We start from the raw sequence: 10,809 nt of genomic DNA on the forward strand, positions 1-10,809 counted from the left end.
TCCGAAACAAGGCCAATAGCCAACAGGGGGGGGGGGGGGGGGGGGGGGGGGGGGGGTCATCAAAGTAGAGCTATAGGAGCCTAGGCTAGGAGCAGTATAGGGCTCTGTACTACTGCGAGCTTTTCCTCCTGCTCCCGTCGTCAGTTGGTCGTCGCAGCTTTCTTCAGGATCAGGGCCCCTGGCTCTGCCTGCCTTTGCCGTCCATGTCACGCCATTGCCATGCATGCAGGAGCATGCAGCATGGCGGAGCCCCAGACCCAGAGCCTGTGAGATGGATGATGATGCCAGGTTAATGATTGCGCTGCAGAGCAACAACGAAAAATAAAGTGTACGCTGCGCCTCCTGGCCTGACGTGATGGCAGGGGCGGACCTACGTTGATGCGAGTGGGGGCACAGGCCCCGCTCATTTCTCTGTTGTAAGTAGTAGTGTCTAGATTTTTACTATGAGGTCCCTTGTTCAGACTAATTTAGAGACACTTTCTTTAGTATTTTAGCGCTCATCTTTGTAAGTATGTCCTTAGTCCCATTATTTCCTGGGTCCGCGCCTGCGTGATGGGACAGGTGCGTCACGGATATCAATATCATATCGGCGACTTCCCTGGCGCAGAGCTCAGCCGGAACGGGAACGGAACCGTCTCGGCTGGGCTGGGCCGGGCCTGTCCTTCGACATGGGTGGGTCTCGGTCTACACGCAGTCGCGCTGGTACGGTGGCGACAGCTGTGAGATCGAGCAGGACACCCCGTGCACTGCCACTGCACCGACGGACGACCTGTGGACTGTGTGGGCAACGATCCAACGACGCAATAAGAGAAGCGCATGCATGGCGATGTGGAGGAGGCAGGCATGGACAGAGAGATATGCAGCATGGCCAGCGACTAGATAGCACTGACCATCCGGCCGGTGTACGTACCACGCGTGTGTGCCGTGACCACGTCGTGCATGGACCGTCCGTCGCCTAGTGTCGTATGGGGCGCACAGAGTCGCCGGCGTCAGCTAGCCCGTCACTCCGCTCGCCATATGTCATCACCTGGATTGGGTACACACTAGACAACGAGTGTTCTGTGCCCTGCCATCCGGACGGGATCTCGCGTTTGTCGCCATCTCCTGTCTCGTCACCTCGCGGGTATTTGGGCGAGCCATTCAAGTGCGTTCACATATTTTCAGCGAAACACTCCAAGATCCCGCCGGGTTATGCTAACACTCGGCCTTTTGAGATGTAGATGGCGTATTCGAATTCGATTATTTAAGGAGGTGTCCAAAAACTGGAGGGATTAGAGGGATTACAATCCTCTTCTTATTCAAAATTGAATAAGGAAGGAATTTTAGTCCCTCTAATCTCCTCCGGTTTTTTACTCCCAAACTAGCCCTAATGATCTCTGTTCGGTTTAGGATGGATAGAAGGGACTAGAGGGACTTTAATCCCCCAATCTAAATTGAATAGAAAGAGATTTAATCTCCTCAATCTCTTCTAATCCATGTCCAACTGAATAAGTTCTAACTGCTTAAGAGGGTCGAGATCTAATGGTTTCTAAAAAGCCAATTCTAGTTTATATACACAATGACTAGCCTACCCATCATCTGTCTAAATGGAGGTAGTGGTAATAGATGTAAATTCTGCAAAATCAATGAGGGCATAATGTAATTAAACAGGCAAAACGAGAAACTGCAAATAACTGGTGTGTTTGATACTACTTCAGTTTCTACAAACAATTTTTTTAAAGTTGTGTGCTTCCAAACATGTCCAATTCTCGTTATAAATAATGCATGTGACACACAGCACCCGTAGCAACATATACGTTATGATTTTCTTAATTTCTTACATGATTACAATACAAGGATACACAAAATATTATTAGTATTTGTTGAAACTAAATAAGATCTAGGTCACACATCAATAAGGAATAGTACGTCCGTTGTCTACTCACGACCTTGAACATAGCGAGGAACGTAACGAAGCGACAAAACTGATATGCGATGCTCGTGTTTCATCAACTAGACTTTTGAACACCTCCCATAATGTTATGGAGTGTTTGGTTTGAGGAATGAGCTAGTCTATCATCTTCTCACTCCTCACTATTTTTGTTTGGTTTGTGGAATAGAATGAGTTGATCCATCACCACCTCATTCCTTATAGTTAGTTAGTTAGTACTAATATGAGGAATAGAGTCATCCCACCAAATTTAAGGAATGAACTCAAGATGCACCACCTCAATATGGATGGAGTGATTCCTCAAACCAAACACCCTATTAGTGAGGAGCACATGAAGGATGCCATATGATCGGCAAGGCCACCTAAAACGTAGCCAAATCTCATCAAGAGACATGACAAACAACAAGATAGATAGAAGAAAGGAAAATGGTATAATATATTGTTTTTTATGATTAGAAGTTAGAATCCTCAATCAACAATGATTCTCTCAAATCTATAGAGCGTTGGTCTTATCCAATAGAAAACAACTTCAAGACACATTTTTTTCAGTTCCCTATATCAAAAATCATTTTGGAAATGAATCGGTTCATAATACCTACAGATTCAGTCTGGCCAGCCTATAAACTTGGCCATACTGACTTTCACATGCCTTAGGCCCTGTTTGGTTTCTTTAGCCCTAGGACTAAACTTTAGTCCATGGACTAAATTTTAGTCCCTACCCTGTTTGGTTGTAGGGACTAATTAGATTCTGAACACTAGAAAAAGACTGAAATGCCCTTGCCTCTAACACAAAGCAATATACACGTCTGTTGCAGATACTGAAATCGCTCGTAGATGATGCCGTAGTGCTAGCTACTATACAGGCAAATGTTCAACAGTGAACATTACCGTTTATACCAACAGTGAACATTAAACTGTAGTAAGCACAGGCAAATATTATAAACTGTAGTCGCTTATACCGATTACCATAATATTACAAAGCACAGACAAAGCACAAAGCACAAGAAGCAGTACATTTATGCAATATTTATTACACACAAAAATATTACAGTTTGTTGAACAAGCCATCTGCTATCCAATCACGAAATTGATTCATATTCCGATCTTCTTCACCTTGTACTGAACCTGCTACTTGTTCTTGTTCTTGTGTACTTGACTCACCAACTTCAGGCACATAATTCTCATCATGGTCACACAACTCAAAATCCTTATCTCCCAAAAAACTCTCCCTAATGAAATTGTGAAGTGCCATACACCCCATAATTATTCTACTTTGTTTTGCCATAGGATATCTAGGGAGATCTAATAGAGTCCTCCATTTCATTTTCAAGACACCAAATGACCTTTCAATTACATTTCTAATTGAAGAATGTGCATAATTAAAATTTTCTTTTCTACCTCTTGGCATTGGACCTTGACGAAATTCAGGAAGATGGTATTTTGTACCTTTGTATGGAGCAAGATAGCCAATACGGTTTGGATACCCCGAGTCCACAAGATAGAATTTCCCTTCTGGAGGATGTGGAAACCTATCTCCATATTTTCCAATTGCATCTTTGAAAACTCTCATGTCATGAACTGATCCTGGCCATCCAGCCACAACAAAAGTAAACCTCATATCAAAATCACAAACCGCCATGACATTTTGTGAAGTGTACCCATGTCTTCCAGTATGTTGAACTACTTTGGTAGTAGGAACCACAACTGGGATATGTGTGCCATCAATGGCTCCAATGCAATTGTCAAAAAAAGGGCTAAATCTAGGTGATTGCAACCTTGGATGAACACATGTAAACTCAGGATCTAGTGGCCTAATGATGTCTGCTGCTAGTTTGTTTACACTATTTAAAACTTTGTCAAATTTTCTACTACATGTTTCTAGTGACCTACAAAATCTATCTTCAGCCTGCCGAAGTGATTGAGGAGCACCACAGATCCATAAAAATAGCGCCAATGCCTCTACTGATGTCATTCTTCTAGTGCTTGTCAGCCCATAAGATTCAACAAGCACACTATGCAATTTATCGAACACGTTCCTGCTCATCCTAAACATGTTATAGCAACTAGTTCTATTTCCTAGTGTTTGCATTACCCAAGCATAGCCAGATTGAGCTGGAATTCTATAAGAGGCTTTGTTCATGTAAGTTTCATAGTGAAACATACCAATAACAGCTGCTGCACATGCTATGTACCTTCTCCTCTTATTTCTCATTCTTAGAAGCATGGCTGCTTGTTGCACCAAATCAGTTCCTCCAACCTTCATTCACATAGACATTGAATAAGTTTATAACCATCACAAATATTATAAGAGAAAAATATACTTCACAGAAACAAGTGAATAAGTGAATAACACCAATTCTTGTTAATTCTACTAGCATCAGCACAATAACAATGCAGACATATTATGTAAATAGTTTGGCATAAAACTGAAGCAGTAACAACACAGACTCTCAAATGACATAAGTCCACACAACAGACTAAAAGACTCTCAACTGACATAATCTCCTAGTCAACCATAGTACTCCCTGCACCATCTCTGCAGCCACTTGAACCTTTGGTCTGCTGTATCAAATCGGTTGAAGATAGCTCTGTTGTAGTCATCCCTAAACAACTTGGTGGCCACAAAGTATTCATCTGATGCTTTATCAGCTCCACTTGCTTCTGCCAAGTTCAAACAACTTTCAATTTCTTCTATGGGTAGTGTACTTCTATTTTGTTGGGTATTTGTAATTTGGGTGAAAACTTCAGTATCTGCAGTTCTTGATGTTTGCATTTCATTAATTATTCCTTCTAACACCTTTATCATAGAACTTTTTCCTTTTTTAGGTGGACTAGTGGCTGTGTCTGTTGTACTACTGGCCCTTTTGCGGCTGCTACTAGTGGGTGTGGAGTTTAGGAATCCTTCACCATCTCCATCATCTCCTTCTTCATACACTTCTTCTGATTGTCTATTGTCACTTCCAGGGATACAAGAACTAGACCCATCAACCACGATTCCATGAAACATCTCTGCTAAGTGTTCCATGTATGTAGGAATCCCATATTGAAACTTCCTGCACTCAGTTCTTTTCTGCAATCAAATGTAACACGCCCTTTTAGCTAACATTACTAAACAGTTACATGCATCCTAAGAAAGACAAGACACATAGTGAACTAACCTCAGTATGAGTCTTCCAAAAGGACTCTGAAGCTATAACTACACCGTCAGCTCTTCTACCCAGGCCACTTTGATTGTTAAGAAACAACCAAAAAGAATACATGGACTTACACTGAGTCCATCTATTCTTGAATTGTTTTCTGTCATGTTTAAGGCCAGTCTTAGCAAAGAATTCTTCCTTTATCAAGTTGTAACCTCTTGTTGTCATTGTACCACTAACACAGTTCCCTGCTCTTATTTGCTCAACACATAATTCACAGAAAATGTGTGTGTTTTCTTCGTTCCAATTGGCTTTGTCAACACGAGGCTTTTGTATAAAACAAAAGAGCAGTCAGTGGAATTAAGAATTATATTAGTAAGCATCTGACTATGAACTAATGTATAACAAAACACATGTAACTGCTACTGACTAAGCATTTGTACATGATAGCAAATAAGAACCGGTAAACCGTGAAATATATAGGAAACTGCTTGTGCTGACATCAATCAGTGTCTAGTACAGCACCATATGAAATATGATAGCAAATAAGCAAATAAGCAATACTATCACTACGTAGTACAGCACCATATGAAATATGATAGCAAATAAGCAAATAAGCAAATAAGAACCAGTAAACCGTGAAATATGATAGCAAATAAGCAGTCACTTCATAGCAGTTGTGGAACTGTGCAGGGCCTAGCTAGCGCCTCAGTGCCAGCAATGCAATGTATTGTACCCAAGCGATCTGCTGGCCTGTTGAGGTCTGAGAGCCTGCTGGGGAGGATCCAATTCAAAGCATGCATACTGTGTCACTGTGAGGCTTTTCTTTTCTAAAAACACAATCCATGCATGTGTGATTTATACTTGCTTGTACAGGTATGCATATATATTATATATCACTACGTAGGCCATGGACTTGGATGACAATGTTCAGTGAGTATTTAGGAGTTCTCTGCGAGCTATCCTATATATCTCAGTATTTTGGTAGCATGGACTTGGATGACAATGTTCAGTCGAGCAGTCAGGAGAATCAAACCACAATGTGCAGTGGAGGAGCCTGATCAATAGTCTAATACTCAGGAAAAATAAGTCCATGGGCAGCAGTAGCAATACTCTTATATATTCTAATTTAAATGAGCAGATCACAGGTGCTGCTGTTCTAATTTAAATGACTGATTATAGGAAACACAATAAAAGACAGAGAACAAGCACTACTCTTATATATTTTAATGAACAAGCAATACTCTTATATATTCACCGGTAGCATTACAAAGCAAATAGTTCACAATACTAGTATTGCTGAATTAAACAGTGGCAGCTAGTAAACACAAAAATGAATACATATTTCCTTACCACTGGAGATCGAGCGTCCAATTCATTTTCTTCTTCATGTTCCAGATCTTGAACAAAGGCATGGTCAGTGGTTGGGTTGACACCAGAGCGTCCACCACGAGTAACTGTGGCCCTTCCTCGACCTCCACGACATCCCCTAGATCCACCTCGACCACGAAAAACTTGTGAGCCACCTCTGGATCTCATGGCTCCCGCACTGGATCGGGGAAATTGACAGGGTGTGCGCCCTATTCTAATTCCACGACCTGAGGGAGGCAACCCTAGGTAGGGTGTAGCACCATCCGACTGGAGTACTTCTTGGTAGGAGGAAAAATTTGGGAAGTCATTACCAAGGGAGTTGAGATCCAGATCTTCAATGTGTAGACGAGTGGCTGGGGCACTGATAGACGGTGGCCGAGACAGCTGCGTCTGGTAGAAGACGCCCAGATCTTCTTCGGGAGCTTCGCGACCATGGGGGATCCTAGCCGAGGAGGAAGACCCGGCTTGGGAGAAGAAGTCTCGGAGGTTGCGGTTGTTCTCCATCAACTTCGGAGGTGAGCAGCGGCTGAATCCCTAGAACGTCGGCACAGCTGCACGGCGGAACGTCGGCACAACTGCACTTCGGAGGTTGGGGAGTGCTGGCGGCGGAAGGAGCGATGCTGGTGGCGGGAAGGCACAGTTGCGGCACGGAGCAGCGGAAGGCACAGCAGAAGGCACAGAGCTGCACGGCACAGTTGCGGCAGAAGGCTGGGGAGTGCTGGCGGCGCAAGGCGGAAGGAAGGAGCGGTGCTGGCGGCAGACACAGGTTAAGGATAAGGGCAGCCAAGGAAAATCAGATTTAGTCCCCTTTAGCCTCCCCTTAAGGGACTAGAGGCTAAATTACTTTAGTCCCTTCTTTAGACCTTATGTTTGGTAAATTAGAGACTAAAGGGGACTAAATTACAGGGACTAAAATTTAGCCCATGTAACCAAACACCCTCTTAGCACTATGGCCAGGCTAGCAACATGGCACCTAGCGTAGTTGACTTCATTTCGGCCCACCCGACTTTGAGTTTGAGCACTCAGCTTGGCCGACTTACGGGGTTGTTAGGTCGACTTGTGTGGGGGCAACGTTGCCTTCTCTTATTTGCCTAGACATTTTCCCATATCAATACATGCCTTCATATTTTTAGGTGAATAATACAAGAACTTAAAAACATAGAAAACACTAAATAATAATGACACTCAACTTATCGACTATATAACATCTAATGGTGAAGTATACATCATCCATACTAATTTTAAGGCTAACACATATACCGACTATTATATAGAAAGCACTTATAAGCTGTTTGGTTTGAGGAATGATCTAGTCCATCGTCTTCTCACTCCTCACTTTTTTGTTTGGTTTGTGGAATGGATTTAGTTGATCCATCATCACCACATTCCTTATAGTTATTTAGTTAGTACTAATATGGGGAATGAGGTCATCCCACCAAATTTGAGGAATGGACCCATGATGCACCACCACATTTTGGATGAAGTGATTCCTCAAACCAAACACCCCCTTAGGCTTCTTGCCAAACACTTGAAAACTATTTTTTCCAAATATCTTTTGTTGATTTCTCTCGAGGGATCATCACCTTGAAACGTCTCTAGCAAATATGAATTTTCAATATCACTTTGTAAGGACCTTTCAAACGTGGTGACCACTTGCCACACTTATTGCTCTTCATCTCAATTGATAGTATGGTTCTCTATACTAAATACACAACTTAGAATGGCTTGCTCTTGACTCTTATTATATGCTCTGACAACTCAAACTTTGTCTTTCTCCATTTTCATGAGATCTTTTAATCTTATATGAGTCACTTCATCAATGTTATCCATCATAAAATCACGATATATAATAGTTGATAGGTCATTTTATTTAGCAAAACTATATGCATCCAAATTCACCTTAAAAGCTAACACAAATTCTTCCCATATATTAAATCAGAAGGAGTAACTTTTGTAGCACCATGTCTAAATACGAGATGTGCCCATAAAGCTCCAAAAAACATAATGTCATATCTCCTCAGATTGTCTTCAATCTTCTTCTTAATAAGTGTTGGGACGAAGGCCGAACCAGACCTCGAACCAACCATCGGGTGAATTTGTTTGGAACCAAGCTAATTTTGTCTATGAATGAAGGACCCAAACATAAGTGGAGACCTTGGGGCCCTCCACACGATTGATGCGGGCTGCGACGTTGGGGAGCCCTCGCACTCATCACGCAACACCGATGGAGCGAAGCCCGCCCACCTCGGGGGCTCGCCGCCTCGGGGATGGGGGCCACGGCGAGGGTAACCACACCGTCGGTGTCAACCCCCTTCGCACAAGTCATGGCAATAGGAACATGCAAAGACTTCAGATATCAAGACCGATAGCGGTGAAGGTGAGCAGAGATCGAAGGCAACGAGACTTTGATCTCCGAGTTGGAGTCCCTAAAATGACAACAAACGGGGCGCAAGCCATAAGATGAAGAGGGCCCGCTCGCTGAGCCCATATGCCAGGCTTTTAGGGGGTAGGAATCCTGGTGTAATTAGGTTTGGGCCCATACTATACTGTAAATACCCCGTTACACGTAGATCATATTCTGGGAATGTAGGTAACCAGGGGTATAATTTTATTTAGGCCTACGTCTCACTGGTTACTCTATAAATACCCCCGTCCTATAGCCAGATGGGGCATGCTTGATAAGACATATTGACCTCCACACCATCCGTTTTGTCGTGCCACCTGTCTCTTCCATCTCCAAGTGCTTGGGCCCATGTTTTGGGTCCCAACAATACGCTTGATCAAAGTCTTATTGCTACACTTAACTTGGCCATTAGCCCAAGCATAGCATGGAGATAAATTGAGCAACTTGATCTTGCATAATTTGATAAATTTTTATACCTTTGTTAACACATATGATGTCCCTTTTGAAAGTTGCCTAGAGGGGGGTGAATAGGCAAGTTGAAATTTTTTCAACAAAAACTAGAAACGAACTGGGTAAAACTAGTTCAACTGGTGTCAAAACCGATTCAACTGGTTTGCACGAGCTCAACTAAAAGATGAGATATAAAACTGAATTGATCTCGAAATTCACCCAGTTAACTTTGGAAATGAGATGTTCTAGATAATCCAAAGGGTTCAAAGTAATAGATCTGAGAAGGGCACTTCTCAAAATCCACACACCAAAAAGATATAAACAAATATTCCATGGAAGGGTGAGAGAACGAAGAACACGTATAAGCACAATGAACAAGAACACAAGGGACACAAGATATATCCCGAGGTTCGGTCACACCACCAAGGTGCCCTACTTCCTCGTTGAGGCGCCCACAAAGAGCCGGGTCTCTTTCAACCCTAATCCTCCCTTTGCCGACCACAAAGGTCAAGCTCACACACTAATCTTTGCTCAAACGAGCGGGTAATACAAACTTTCTTGTGGTCTTCCACAAGATTTAGAGACTCACAAGAGACACCTAGTCGTCTAGGACCTAGAAGCTCCAAGAGTAATGAATCCACAAAGAACTCGATGTAGTACCAAAGCTCGAATGAAGAAGAGCAAGAGAGATTTAGAGATGAAGCACAAAAACCGTAGCTCTCAAACTCACTCAAAGATTTATCTCCAAAGATTTGAAATGGGAGAGGCAAGAGATGTGTGAGAGAGAGTGGGAGGTGTTCTTCAAGTTAGAAATGGAGTTTGGGTCGTGCTCTTGTGTGGGGAGAGAGGTAGGAGTGAGTATATATAGGTGGGGCTTCAAAACTAGTCGTTGGGCTGATTTTAGCTGTGGAGGACCGGTTGAACCGCCCCTATGACCGGTTCAACCGCCTGGGGCAGGCTGACAGTCAGTATGCCAGTCAGACTGGCAGACTGCAGGTCAGACTGCAAAAACAGGTCCTGACACCGGTTGAACCGCCCCTAGGGCCGGTTCAACCGCCTGGGGGTCAGACTGGCAGTCAGTCTGCCAGTCAAGAGGTCAGACCGGTCAGGTGACCCTGACACTGGTTGAACCTCCCCTAGGACCGGTTCAACCGGTTTTGACCAGTGAGGTCCGGGGAAAAAACCCTGGCTGAACTTTCCCTGGACACCGGTTGAACCTCTCTGGACCCCGGTTGAACTTGCCCTGGACCCCGGTTGAACCTGCCTGGACCCCAGTTGAAGTTGAAGTTTAGCTGGAGTTGAGAAAGCTCAACTCAGCTGAAGTTCAGCTCAGCTGCAGCTAAAGAAGCTCAGCTCAGCTGAAGTTCAGCTCAGCTGAAAAGCTCAGCTGCAGTTTAAGAAGTTCAGCTGCTTTTCAACAAGAACACTCTAGGTTTCTCAAACCTAACCACGGTCAACCATAGAATTTTAAAGAGATTTTTGGTTTTCAAAAAATAGCTTTTGAATATAGAGGCTTG

Source organism: Zea mays, chromosome 1 (genome assembly GCF_902167145.1).
Source record: "Zea mays cultivar B73 chromosome 1, Zm-B73-REFERENCE-NAM-5.0, whole genome shotgun sequence".
Classification (NCBI taxonomy): Eukaryota; Viridiplantae; Streptophyta; class Magnoliopsida; order Poales; family Poaceae; genus Zea; species Zea mays.